The sequence below is a fragment of the Hemitrygon akajei genome, unplaced genomic scaffold (genome assembly GCF_048418815.1).
Source record: "Hemitrygon akajei unplaced genomic scaffold, sHemAka1.3 Scf000111, whole genome shotgun sequence".
NCBI lineage: Eukaryota > Metazoa > Chordata > Chondrichthyes > Myliobatiformes > Dasyatidae > Hemitrygon > Hemitrygon akajei.
The window spans coordinates 1,199,833-1,212,794 of NW_027331997.1; the positions used below are offsets into that span (position 1 = coordinate 1,199,833).

Below are 12,962 nucleotides of genomic sequence, written 5' to 3' on the forward strand. Positions count from 1 at the left end.
ATTATTGTATTTCCATCCGGGCAATTCTTGCCACAGAAACACCTTCCCCCTCGGTTAACCAGCGGGTTGTTTAGTCTCACGGCGTCTGAAAGATTTGAGAAATTTATTTTTCTTAACAGACGCCCATTCTAAATGGCCAGAAATTGTGCCCATGTCGGGAGTTAGAGGTTGTTTGGAAATAGGCGCTATTGAGGGAGTGACGCATGAACTTGAGATGGGCGTCCTCGCTGTTATTGGAATGGCCGTCGGGGAGGGAGAGACGGAGAAGCTGACTATCTTCACCGCAGTTAACCCGGCGGTCAGGGTGGGAATGACTGATTTATTAAAAATTAGAACCAGCCAGGGAGTTGTGTGGTAGGAAAAATGGGAGTCAGGAAGGGAATCATTTCCAATTTTAAAATACTTAAGGGAGTGCGGACAAAAGCGCTGATGACATTCGCAAACTGATAGGCTATGGTCTACGGCAGAGAGAGTGAGTGGAGAAGACAGGGACTGTGGTGAATGGAGAGAGTGGGGGAGGGAGAGAGAAAGGGAGGAGAGAGAGAGACACACACACACATATAGATAGAGAGTGAGGAACACCCGGAATTGGTGACAGAAAGCAAGAGGGGGAGTAGCTGAAACAGGAAGGGAGAGAGGAAGAGAACGCTGGGGAGAGAGAGGGCGAGAGATTGGAAAACAGTTAGCTTCAAGGAAACAGTTTGCAGCGTGGGATACGGAGACCTATACTGGGCGTAGGAAACCCCCGTTGTGGCGTAAGGAACAGAGAAGAGGTACACACAATTCTGAAGGGTATAGATCGGGTTAATTCAAGCAGGCTTTATCAACTTAGGCTGTGTGTGACTGGACCTAGAGGTCATGGGTTAAGTGTGACGTGGAAGGTGAAATATTTAATATGAAAATAAGGGGAAACTTCTTCGCTCAGAGGGCGGACAGAGTGGGAACTAATGGAAGTTGGATTGGGTTTGATTTCCGGTAACGAGACACAGATTCACAGAGACATAGAAGTACAACACAGAAACAGTCTGTTCGGCTCATCTATTCTGTGAAAAAATCTGCCTATTCGCATCGACCTGCCTCGGACCACAGCCGTCCATGCCCCTGCCATCCAGGTACCTATCCAACCTTCTTTGAAACGTTGAAAACGGGCTCGCATGCAACAACTGCAGTAGCAGCTCGTTCCACACTCTCACCATCCAGTGAGTGAAAAAGTTTCCCTTCACTTTCCTCTTCAGCCTGTCAACTTCCATCCGTCACCCATGACCACTGACTGTAGTCTCGCCCAACCTCAGTGGAAAAAGAAACACTAGAAAATCTGCAGATGCTGGAAGTCAAAGCAACACGCACACAATGCCGCTGGGACTCAACAGGCCAGGCCGCATCTATCGAAATGAGTTAGCTTTATAAAGATCTTTTTTTTTCCTTTTCCATCTTTTTATTATCATTGTTAATAACAACAAAATAAAATTGATGCATAGATAATGAGATTACACGCATACATATTTCAACTAACTATAAAAGATTACAAGAGCAATGATTACAGTATAAATGAGTATTCCCACATCGTAAATGATACAATATACAAATAGATAAGGCAAACCTAAGTGTATCATAATATAAAATGAAAAAAGAAAAAGAAAATAAGAAAAAAAATTATTATGCAAAAAACTAATCTAAAAATCTAATAATAGAAGAGAAAAAAAGAGAAAAAGAAAAAATAGAAAAGAGGAAAAAAAAGGGCTGTTTATAATATCTCACAAAAATACAAAACATCAGTGTCGTCTACTCCGATCCTCTTGACATATATGCAATCAAAACTGGAAAATCAAATAGGCCTGGAACAGGGTCCTATTACATCATATGAAAATATTGAATAAACGGTCTCCATATCTTTTCAAATTTAGTAGAAGTGTCAAATACACCACTTCTAATTTTTTCTAAATTTAAACATAACATAGTTTGAGAAAGCCAATGAAATACAGTAGGAGGATTAATTTCCTTCCAATTCAACAACATTATTATTCCTATTGAGAATTGGGATAAAATTCTTCAATTAGTTAAAACATCATCTATACGTGCTAAACATTCATTAATGCAGTTTAAGGTTGTACACAGGGCTCATATGTCCAAGGATAAATTGGCTCATTTTTATTCCTATATCAATCCTATTTGTGATAGATGTCAATCTGAAATAGCGTCTCTAACCCATATGTTCTGGTCGTGTCCGCTTTTGAAAAAATATTGGAAAGATATTTTTGATATTATCTCTGCGGTATTGAACATTGATTTACAACCCCATCCTATTACCGCAATTTTTGGTTTACCAATGATGGACTCACTTCATTTATCTTCTTCCGCTTGTCGAATGATTGCATTTCTTACACTAATGGCTAGAATTCCCTTTTATTGAAGTTTATATCCTGAAAATTTACCAAAATCTTTTAGTGATTCCAAAAGATTAGGAATTGATTCCACAGGGTTTGAAATAAAAACCAAAGGATCATCTGTGTAAAGAGAAATCTTATGTACGGTTCAATTCATAGAAATACTATGAATATTTTTAGCTTCACAGAGTTTTATGGCCAAAGGCTCCAGTACAAGATTAAATAATGAAGGGCTTAATGGAAAACCCAGTCTTGTGCCATGTAAAAGTGAAAAAAAAGAGGACCTGAAATTATTAGTAATAACTGTGGCAATAGGATTCTTATAAATCAGTTGAATCCACCTATTGAAATTATTACCAAAACCAATTTTTTTCTAAAACTTTAAACAAATATGACCACTCAACTCTATCAAATGCGTTTTCTGCATCGAAAGAGATAACATATTGGGGTTCCTTAGGTAGTGATGAATATATAATGTTCATCAATCTCTGAACATTGGAGAAACAGTAACAGCCTTTAATAAAGCCTGTTTGATCCATCGAGATAATTTCAGTTAACATATTATCCAAGCGGTTAGCCATTATTTTAGAGAGAAATTTTGAATCCACATTTAATAACGAAATAGGTCTATATGATGAACATTCAGTAGTATTTTTATCTTTCTTAAGGATTAAGGAAATAGAAGCTTCATAAAAAGGTGAACTACCCTTCTCAAAGGATTCATGAAATATTTCCAAAAGGTATGGAGAAAGTAACCTTTCAATTTTTATGTAAAATCCTACCAAATACTCATCAAGTCCAGGAGCTTTACCTGATTGCATTAACAACATAGCTTTCTGAATTCCATGCTCAATAATTGGAGCACCAGGCATCTGCTGATCTTCAACAGTAATTTGAGTAAATTTAATCTTATGTTTAAAAAAAAGCCTTCATTTTGGAGGAATCTGCAGAAAGTTGAGATCTATAAAGATCAGAATAAAAATCCTGAAAAGTATTATTGATGTCTTCATCGTTACTTAATATATCTCCATTATTTTTACGAATCTTTAAAATTTGTCTTTTAGCTCCAGCTGCCATTAATTGGGAAGCGGTGCTTATTATTTTAATCCCCAAAAATATAAAACTGACTTTTCAATTAAGCAAATATCCTTCAATAGGATATGTTAGTAATAAATTATACTGTGATTGTAATTCCACTCTTCTTTTAAACAAAACAACACTTGGGAGGTAGCACTGATTCTTTAATTTGTTTAGAAATTTTCTTTTTCAATCTTTTTATTAGTATTAATAATGTTATGAACAAAATACAATTGATATATTAACAAAGGGATTACACACATACAAATTCCCATTACACATGAAAGAATACATAAGCAATGAATACAGTATAAATAACTTTTCCCGAAACATGAACCATATAGTATATATATGAACAAGGTAAATCAAGATATTTCATAATATATAATATAAAAAGAATATATATATATATATATATGCAAAGTTGACTAATCTACTAATCTAGTATCTAAGGGAAAAAAAGGAAGCAAAAAAAGAAAAAAAAAGAAAAACTAAAAAAGAGAGAGAAAAAAGGGCTGTTTATGTTATCTTACAAGAATACATAAACATCAGTGTCGTCAACTCCGATCCTCTCAACATAAATACGATTAAAGCTGAGAAAACCAATAAGCTTGGAACAGGGTCGTATTACATCATATGAAAATATTGAATAAATGGTCTCCATATCTTTTCAAATTTAATAGAAGTATCGAATACACCACTTCTAATTTTTTCTAAATTTAAACATAATATAGTTTGAGAAAGCCAATGAAATACAGTGGGAGGATTAATTTCCTTCCAATTCAACAAAATAGATCTTCTAGCCATCAAAGTGAGAAAAGCAATCATTCGACAGGCGGAAGGAGATAAATGAAATGAGTCCATCATTGGTAAACCAAAAATTGCGGTAATAGGATGGGGTTGTAAATCGATGTTCATTACCGCAGAGATAATATCAAAAATATCTTTCCAATATTTTTTCAAAAGCGGACATGACCAAAACATATGAGTTAAAGACGCGATTTCCAATTGACATCTGTCACAAATAGGGTTCATATAAGAATAAAAATGAGCTAATTTATCCTTGGACATATGGGCCCTATGTACAACCTTAAATTGTATTAATGAATGTTTGGCACATATAGATGATGTATTAACTAATTAAAGAATTCTATCCCAATTCTCAATAGGAATAATAAGACTGAGCTCTCTTTCCCAATCCTTTTTGGTCTTATCAAGGGGCACTGAACGTATCTTCATAATTATATTATAAAGTTTTGATATAAGCCCTTTTTGAAAAGGGTTTAATTCAAACAAACTCTCCAAAATATCTGAAGACACCAAATTTGGAAACGTAGGAAGTACCGTAATTAAAAAAATGCCTAACCTGTAAGTATCTAAAAAAATGAAATCTAGGCAAATTATATTTATTAGATAATTGCTCAAAAGACATAAAACAATTGTCCGAAAATAAATCAGAAAATCTTAATAAACCCTTAGTTTTCCAAGCCAAAAAAGCTTGATCTATAATTGAGGGGTGGAAAAAACAATTAGATACAATAGGAATATTTAAAACGAATTGAGTCAACCCGAAAAATTTCCAAAATTGAAACCATATACGTAAGGTATATTTAACTATCGGGTTGTCAATTCGTTTCGGCAATTTAGAAAGAGCAAAAGGGAGAGAAGTCCCTAAAATAGAACCCAAAGCATAACCTGGTACCGATTTAATTTCCAAACTCACCCAATGAGGGCCAAAAGGACCATCCCATTCTTTCAACCAACATAACAAATATCTAATATTAACTGCCCAATAATAAAATCTGAAATTGGGTAATGCCAACCCACTTTCCTTCTTTGTCTTCTGTAAGTATGTTTTACCTAACCTGGGATTTTTATTCTGCCATATATATGAGGAAATTTTTGAATCAACATTAGTAAAAAAGGATTTCGGAATAAAAATTTGTACCGCTTGAAAAATATATAAAAACTTAGGTAAAATAACCATCTTAATAGCATTAATCCTACCTATCAGAGATAAAGATAATGGTGACCACTTAGTAAACAAGCCTTTAATCTGATCAATTAAGGGTAGAAAATTAAACCTAAATAATTCTTTATGGTTTTTTGTAATTTTAATCCCTAAGTAAATAAAAGAGTCATTAACTAATTTAAAAGGTAAATTACCATAGCTTGGGACCTGTCTATTCAAAGGAAACAATTCACTCTTATTAAGATTTAACTTATACCCAGAAAACTCACTAAATTGAGCCAACAATGATAAAACTGCTGGAATAGATTTCTCAGGGTTAGAAATGAATAATAATAAATCATCTGCGTACAAAGATACCTTATGAATATCTGTTCCACGGTTAATACCCAAAATATCCTGTGATTCTCTGATGGCAATTGCCAAAGGTTCTAAAGCAATGTTAAGTAGTAATGGGCTAAGAGGACAACCTTGTCTAGTGCCCCGAAATAAACGAAAGAAGGGAGATCTTTGATTATTAGTAAACACCGAGGCTACTGGAGTTTGATAAATCAGTTTAATCCAAGAAATAAAGGTCGGACTAAAATTAAACTTCTCCAGCACATAAAATAAGTAAGGCCATTCAACTCTATCAAATGCTTTCTCCGCATCTAATGAAATAACACATTCTGAAGTGCTATGTGAAGGAGTATAAACAATATTCAGTAATCTCCTAACATTGAAAAAAGAATAGCGATTTTTAATAAAACCGGTTTGATCTTCTGAAATAATTTGGGGTAATACCTTCTCCAGCCTGGAAGCCAGTAGCTTGGAAAAGATCTTGGAGTCCACATTCAATAAAGATATTGGTCTATAAGATGCAGTCAGTAGGGTCTTTATCTTTCTTCAGTATTAAGGAAATGGAAGCTCTATAAAAAGATTGTGGCAAATTCCCCAATCTAATTGCTTCTTCAAAAACCTTGCATAGCCAAGGAGAGAGAGTAGCAGAAAAACATTTAAAAAATTCTGCTGTATACCCATCTGGACCTGGTGCTTTCCCAGAATTCATTGAGGAAATAACCCCTTTAATTTCCGCATCCGTGATCGGAGTATCTAATACTGAAAGTTCATCGGATGATAATTTTGGAAAATTCAATTTCCCAAGAAAATCACACATGGTATTATGATCCTGAGGGAATTCAGATTGATACAGGGAGGTATAAAAGTCTTGAAAAGACTTATTTATATCATCATAGTTAACTGTCAAATCCCCATTCTGCTGACGAACCTTAGTGATTTGACGTTTAACCCAAACATTCTTCAGCTGACTAGCTAACAGTTTTCCCGATTTATCACTATGTGTATAAAAATCAGATCTGGTTTTCATTAATTAATTTTCAATCGGAGATGTAAGTAATAAACTATGTTCCATTTGAAGTTCAACCCTTTGTTTGTAAAGCTCCCTACTAGGAGTGGTCGAATATTTCTTGTCAATCTCTTTAATTTTATCAACCAATAAAAGAGTTTCCTTCTTAATGCGTTTTCTCAGACCAACAGAGCAAGAGATAATCTGTCCACGTATATACACTTTAAAAGTGTCCCAAAGGGTTCCGTAAGAGATATCTTCTGTGGAATTAGTTGAAAAGAAGAAATCGATCTGCTCCTTCATAAATTTAATAAAGTCCGGATCTTGCAATAAGGTAGAGTCAAATCGCCATTGTCTAGCACTTGAAGCTGTATCCGTAAAATTAATAGAAAGTTTTAATGGAGCATGGTCAGAAAAAGCTCTAATATCATAATTACAACCAATTACCGATGGAATAAAACAAGAGTTAATAAAAAAAATAATCAATTCTCGAATAGGAATGATAAACATATGAGAAAAAAGAAAACTCTTTGTCATTAGGATGGCGAAATCTCCAAATATCAAAAACTCCATTATCAGTCAAAAAGGAGTTAATACAAGTGGCCGACTTATTGGGTAAAGTCTGAATAGATATAGATTTGTCCATCAAAGGATTCAAACAACAATTAAAGTCACCACCCATTATTAACTTATATTCATTTAAATTAGGTAAAGAAGTAAATAAGGACTTAAAAAAATCAGGACAATCCACATTTGGAGCATAAACATTAACCATAGCAACCTTTTTATTACAGAGTAAACCCGTAATTAACAAAAATCTACCATTCGGATCCGAAAGGATATCATGTTGAACAAATGCAATAGAGGAGTCAATAAAAATTGAAACTCCCTTAACTTTGGCATTCGAATTCGAATGATACTGTTGATCCTGCCAAGACCTAAAAAAGCGATATTTGTCCTCCTTCCTCACATGAGTTTCTTGTACAAAAATGATATGAGCATTAAGTCTTTGGAATACTTTGAAAATCTTCTTTCGTTTAATCGGATGGTTTAAACCATTAGTATTCCAAGACACAAAGTTAATGGTTTGAGCCATGCTTCTAAAGTCAACCCTTTGGTATAGAAAGGGTTAACCAAATTATAAACTCATGCACCCGGAAGAGTAACAAAAATAAAGAGCGTACCCGGAAGTGACGACATCGTAGACATATTTGTAGTTCAAAAACAGCCCGAATGAAAAAACTGAAACAAACTGATAAAAGAAAAATAAAAAAGGAAAACAGACCAACCCCCACCCCCACAAGAAAAAGAAAAAAAGCCAAAATATGGCTAGAAAAAGGAAAAAATGAGACTAATTCTACCCCCATATCAGCGGCAGACCACTCCGTATTTAAAGGATATATTAAAAAAACACCCCAACTTTAAAAATTATGATTACAATACTAAAATCTACGCTTCTTAATATGCTTAGTTGTAAAAAAAAGAATACAATCACTAAAAGTTTATAAATCGGGATATAACCCAAACAAATCAAGAAGTATTTAAACTATGATAAGCGATGAAGAAGAAGACGAAAGAAGAAACAATAACGCCATCTTAAACAAAACCAAGAATATTTTTGCAAAAAACCACCATCTTGATAATAAAAAAAATTCCCTTCGAAAGGTTAAAAATATACCTTCAAGGGAACAAAAATAATAGTCAAAAATATAGTATAGTGGTTAAAGTGTATAAGACAGAACGGTTAATATAACGAAAACACACTTTAACTTAAATATGAAGTATAGGATAAACCTACACCAATAACCAGAGACTAACCCTGGTTTGAGGAATCGAAAACCATCTTACACAATCAGAATCACTCATTTATTAGGGATTAGTGTCTATAGCAGTAGGGAAGTTCTCCTCCAGATACTTTCTCGCTTCAAATGTAGAAAGAAAAACCTGGCGTGGAGCATTCGACGGAGATATTCTAAGCTTCGCAGGGTATAAGAGCGCAGGTTTTAGTTTTTTCTCATAACATTCAGACATCAGAGGTTTAAAAAGAAGCCTTTTTTTCATAAGTTCAGGACTAAAATCTTCCACCAAACGGAAGTAGTAATTTTGAAATGTAATCATCCCAGCCCTCCGAGCCTCACGAATAAGTTGTTCTTTGTCGTGTACATAGTGAAACCGGACAATTACCAACGGGGGTTTAGCTGAAGCACTCGATGAACGACTCCAAATTCTATGTGCTCGGTCAAGTAATGGGGGGGGGGGGGGGTTCTCTGGAAAAACCGACGAAAACGCATCTTTTAAAAGTTGAGCAAAATATTTCGAAGGATCGCCTTTTTCTATGCCGTCTGGGAGACCAAGTACACGTAGGTTCTGTCTTCTGGACCGATTCTCCAAGTCGACAATCTTGGCTTTAAGTGTTTCCACCAGTTTATTGGTCGAAATTAAATCCTGTTGCAATTTTTCGATTGTCAAATCTCGTTTCCGAGCTTCTTCTTGCAGAGACGCGATAAGAGCTTGCTGCTGGTTAATTACTGAATCCGTCTTAACCATATAATCTTGAAAAGCCTTTATATCTTGTTTAAAAACTTGTAGTTCATCGATTTTTTTTTATCCAAAACCTCCATAAACAGTTCATAAGTTAACTCAGTGCGTTGCGGTTGAGCTTGCTTCTTTCCATTACCGTTCGGGTTACGCCCCGGTTCTCGTCCTTTGGATCTAAGAGCCATTTCTGTTTGCATATCTTCAAAAATTCACAATAAACTCTTAACGATAAGCCCGAGAAAATAGCAAGAATCTTTTGGTGTAAGCGTAGAGGATGCATATAGTGCATCCCCGCTGCCTGCACTGGGGAAAGCTGATCACAACCTGGTTTTGTTACAGCCCAGATATAAATCAATTGTGATGAGGCATCCCACTACCACACGCTCTTTTAGAAAGTGGACTCCTGAAGCTGAACAGGCCCTGAGAGACTGCTTCGGTACTACTAACTGGGATGTACTGCAAGGGGGGCTCTGTGGGGGCGTTGAGGAGGTCACTGAATGCACAACGGACTATATTAATTTTTGTGTGGATGCCGTTGTTCCTGTTAGAACTGTTCGCTGCTATCCCAATAATAAGCCCTGGATCACTAGTCACATCAAAGGCCTCCTAAACCAGAAGAAGAGGGCCTTTAAAGATGGTGATCGGTTGGAGCTTAAAAGAGTTCAGAAGGAACTCCGAGTACAGATAAGGGAGGCAAAGGAGCAGTATAGGAGGAAGCTAGAACAAAAGCTGCAGAAAAAAAGCATGAAGGAGGTGTGGGATGGGATGAAGATCATCACCGGATGCGGTGCAAAGCGGGGGGCAAACATAAGTGGAGATGTGGAGAAAGCGAACCAGCTGAACAACTTCTTCAATAGGTTTGACAGCACAATCTCATCCTCACCGCAGAACTCTACACCAGGCTTACTTCCCTCACAGGAAAATAGCCACTCACAGGAGACCTTGCCCACGCCCAGGATTACGGCTGCACAGGTGGAAGGTCAACTGAGGAAGATCTGTACCAGCAAGGCGGCTGGACCGGATGGAGTTTCCCCACGATTACTGAGGGCCTGTGCGACTGAGCTGGGAGAACCACTACAGCGCATCTTCAACATGAGCCTAGATCAGAGAAGAGTACCCAGACAGTGGAAAACATCCTGTATTGTCCCGGTACCGAAGAAACCACAATCAAAGGAGTTGAATGACTTCAGGCCTGTTGCCTTGACGTCGCACGTGATGAAGACCATGGAGCGGCTGATAATACAGAATCTGAGGCCACAAACCAGGCATGCCCGGGATCCGCTTCAGTTTGCGTATAAGGAGAAGGTGGGAGTGGAGGATGCTATCACGTATTTGTTGCACAAATCACTCTCTCACCTAGATGGGGTCAGTTGTGCTGTGAGGATTACATTCCTTGACTTCTCTAGTGCCTTTAACACCATCCAGCCCAAGATCTTAAGGCACAAACTAACGGAGATGGGAGTAGACTCTCACATGGTGGATTGGATAGTGGACTACTTGACAGATAGACCTCAGTATGTGCGGTTGGGAGACTGTAGGACTGACACGATGGTCAGCAGCACAGGAGCGCCGGAGGGAACCGTACTCTCTCCGGTCCTGTTCACCCTGTACACATCAGACTTCCAATATAACTCGGAGTCCTGCCATGTGCAGAAGTTCACTGATGACACGGCCATAGTGGGGTGTGTCAGGAATGGACAGGAGGAGGAGTATAGGAAACAGATACAGGACTTTGTGATATGGTGCAACTCAAACTACCTGCGTCTCAATATCACCAAGACCAAGGAGATGGTGGTGGACTTTAGGAGATCTAGGCCTCATATGGAGCCAGTGATCATTAATGGAGAATGTGTGGAGAAGGTTAAGACCTACAAGTATCTGGGAGTACAGTTAGACGAGAAGCTAGACTGGACTGCCAACACAGATGCCTTGTGCAGGAAGGCACAGAGTCGACTGTACTTCCTTAGAAGGTTGGCGTCATTCAATGTCTGTAGTGAGATGCTGAAGATGTTCTATAGGTCAGTTGTGGAGAGCGCCCTCTTCTTTGTGGTGGCGTGTTGGGGAGGAAGCATTAAGAAGAGGGACGCCTCACGTCTTAATAAGCTGGTAAGGAAGGCGGGCTCTGTCGTGGGCAAAGTACTGGAGAGTTTAACATCGGTAGCTGAGCGAAGGGCGCTGAGTAGGCTACGGTCAATTATGGAAAACCCTGAACTTCCTCTACATAGCACCATCCAGAGACAGAGAAGCAGTTTCAGCGACAGGTTACTATCGATGCAATGCTCCTCAGACAGGATGAAGAGGTCAATACTCCCCAATGCCATTAGGCTTTACAATTCAACCGCCAGGACTTAAGAACTTTTTTTAAAGCTATTATTAATGCTTTTTGAGTTAGTGATTTAGAATCATATCATATTTTTACTGATGTATTGTATGTAATTAGTTTTTGCTACAACAAGTGTATGGGACATTGGAAAAAAGGTTGAATTTCCCCATGGGGATGAATAAAGTATCTATCTATCTATCATATTCACATTTCAGAACGTTAAATAGAAATCGGGGGTCGACTATAAAATAGTCGATTTTCGAATATTTATTATGAACATGTGAGAAAAAAAGAGTATTCACTATCACTAGGATGCATATCCCTCCAAATGTAATTATGCCATAATCAATTAAAAAGGAATTAATAAGTGATGCAGAATGATTAGGGAGTTGATGTTCGGATGATAGAAACATAGAATATAGGTGCAGTAGTAGGCCATTCGGCCCTTCTAGGACGCACCACTATTCAGTATGATCATGGCTAATCATCCAACTCAGAACCCTGTACCTGCTTTCTCTCCGTACCCCCGGTCCCTTTAGCCACAAGGGCTATATCTAACTCCTTCTTAAATATAGGCAATGAACTGGCCTCAACTGTTTCCTGTGGGAGAGAACTCCACAGATTCACCACTCTCTGTGTGAAGAAGATTTTCCCCATCTCGGTCCCAAAATGCTTCCCCTTTATCCTTAAACTGTGACCCCTCGTTCTGGACTTCTCCTACATCGGGAACAATCTTCCTGCATCTAGCCTGTTCGATCCCTTTAGAATTTTACACGTTTCAATAAGATTCCCCCTCAATCTTCTAAATTCCAGTGAGTATAAGCCCAGTCTTTCCTCATATGAAAGTCCCGCCATCCCAGGAATCAATCTGATGAACCTTCTTTGTACTCCCTCTATGGCAAGAATGTCTTTCCTCAGATTAAGGGGACCAAAACTGCACAAAATACTCCAGGTGTGTTCTCACCAAGGCAACTGCAGGAGAACCTTCCTGCTCCTGTACTTGAATCCTCGTGCTATGAATGCCAACATACCATTTGCCTTTTTCACCGCCTGCTGTACCTGCATGCCCACTTTCAATGACTGGTGTACAATGACACCCAGGTCTCATTGCACCTCCCCTTTTGCTAATTGGCCACAATTTAGATAATAATCTGTTTTCCTGCTCTTGCCACCAAAGTGGAGAACCTCACATTTATCCACATTAAATTGCATCTGCCATGAATCTTCCCACTCACCAAACCTATCCATGTCACCCTGCATCCGCCTCACAGCTAACACTGCCACCCAGCTTCATGTCATCTGCAAACTTGGAGATGCTGCATTTAA

At 37.8% G+C, this 12,962-nt stretch overlaps 1 pseudogene; it reads right to left on the reverse strand.

Moving 5' to 3' along the window:
• The window catches only part of LOC140723378 (uncharacterized), a 425,409-nt pseudogene that overhangs the window by 222,709 nt on the left and 189,738 nt on the right, over positions 1-12,962 (reverse strand).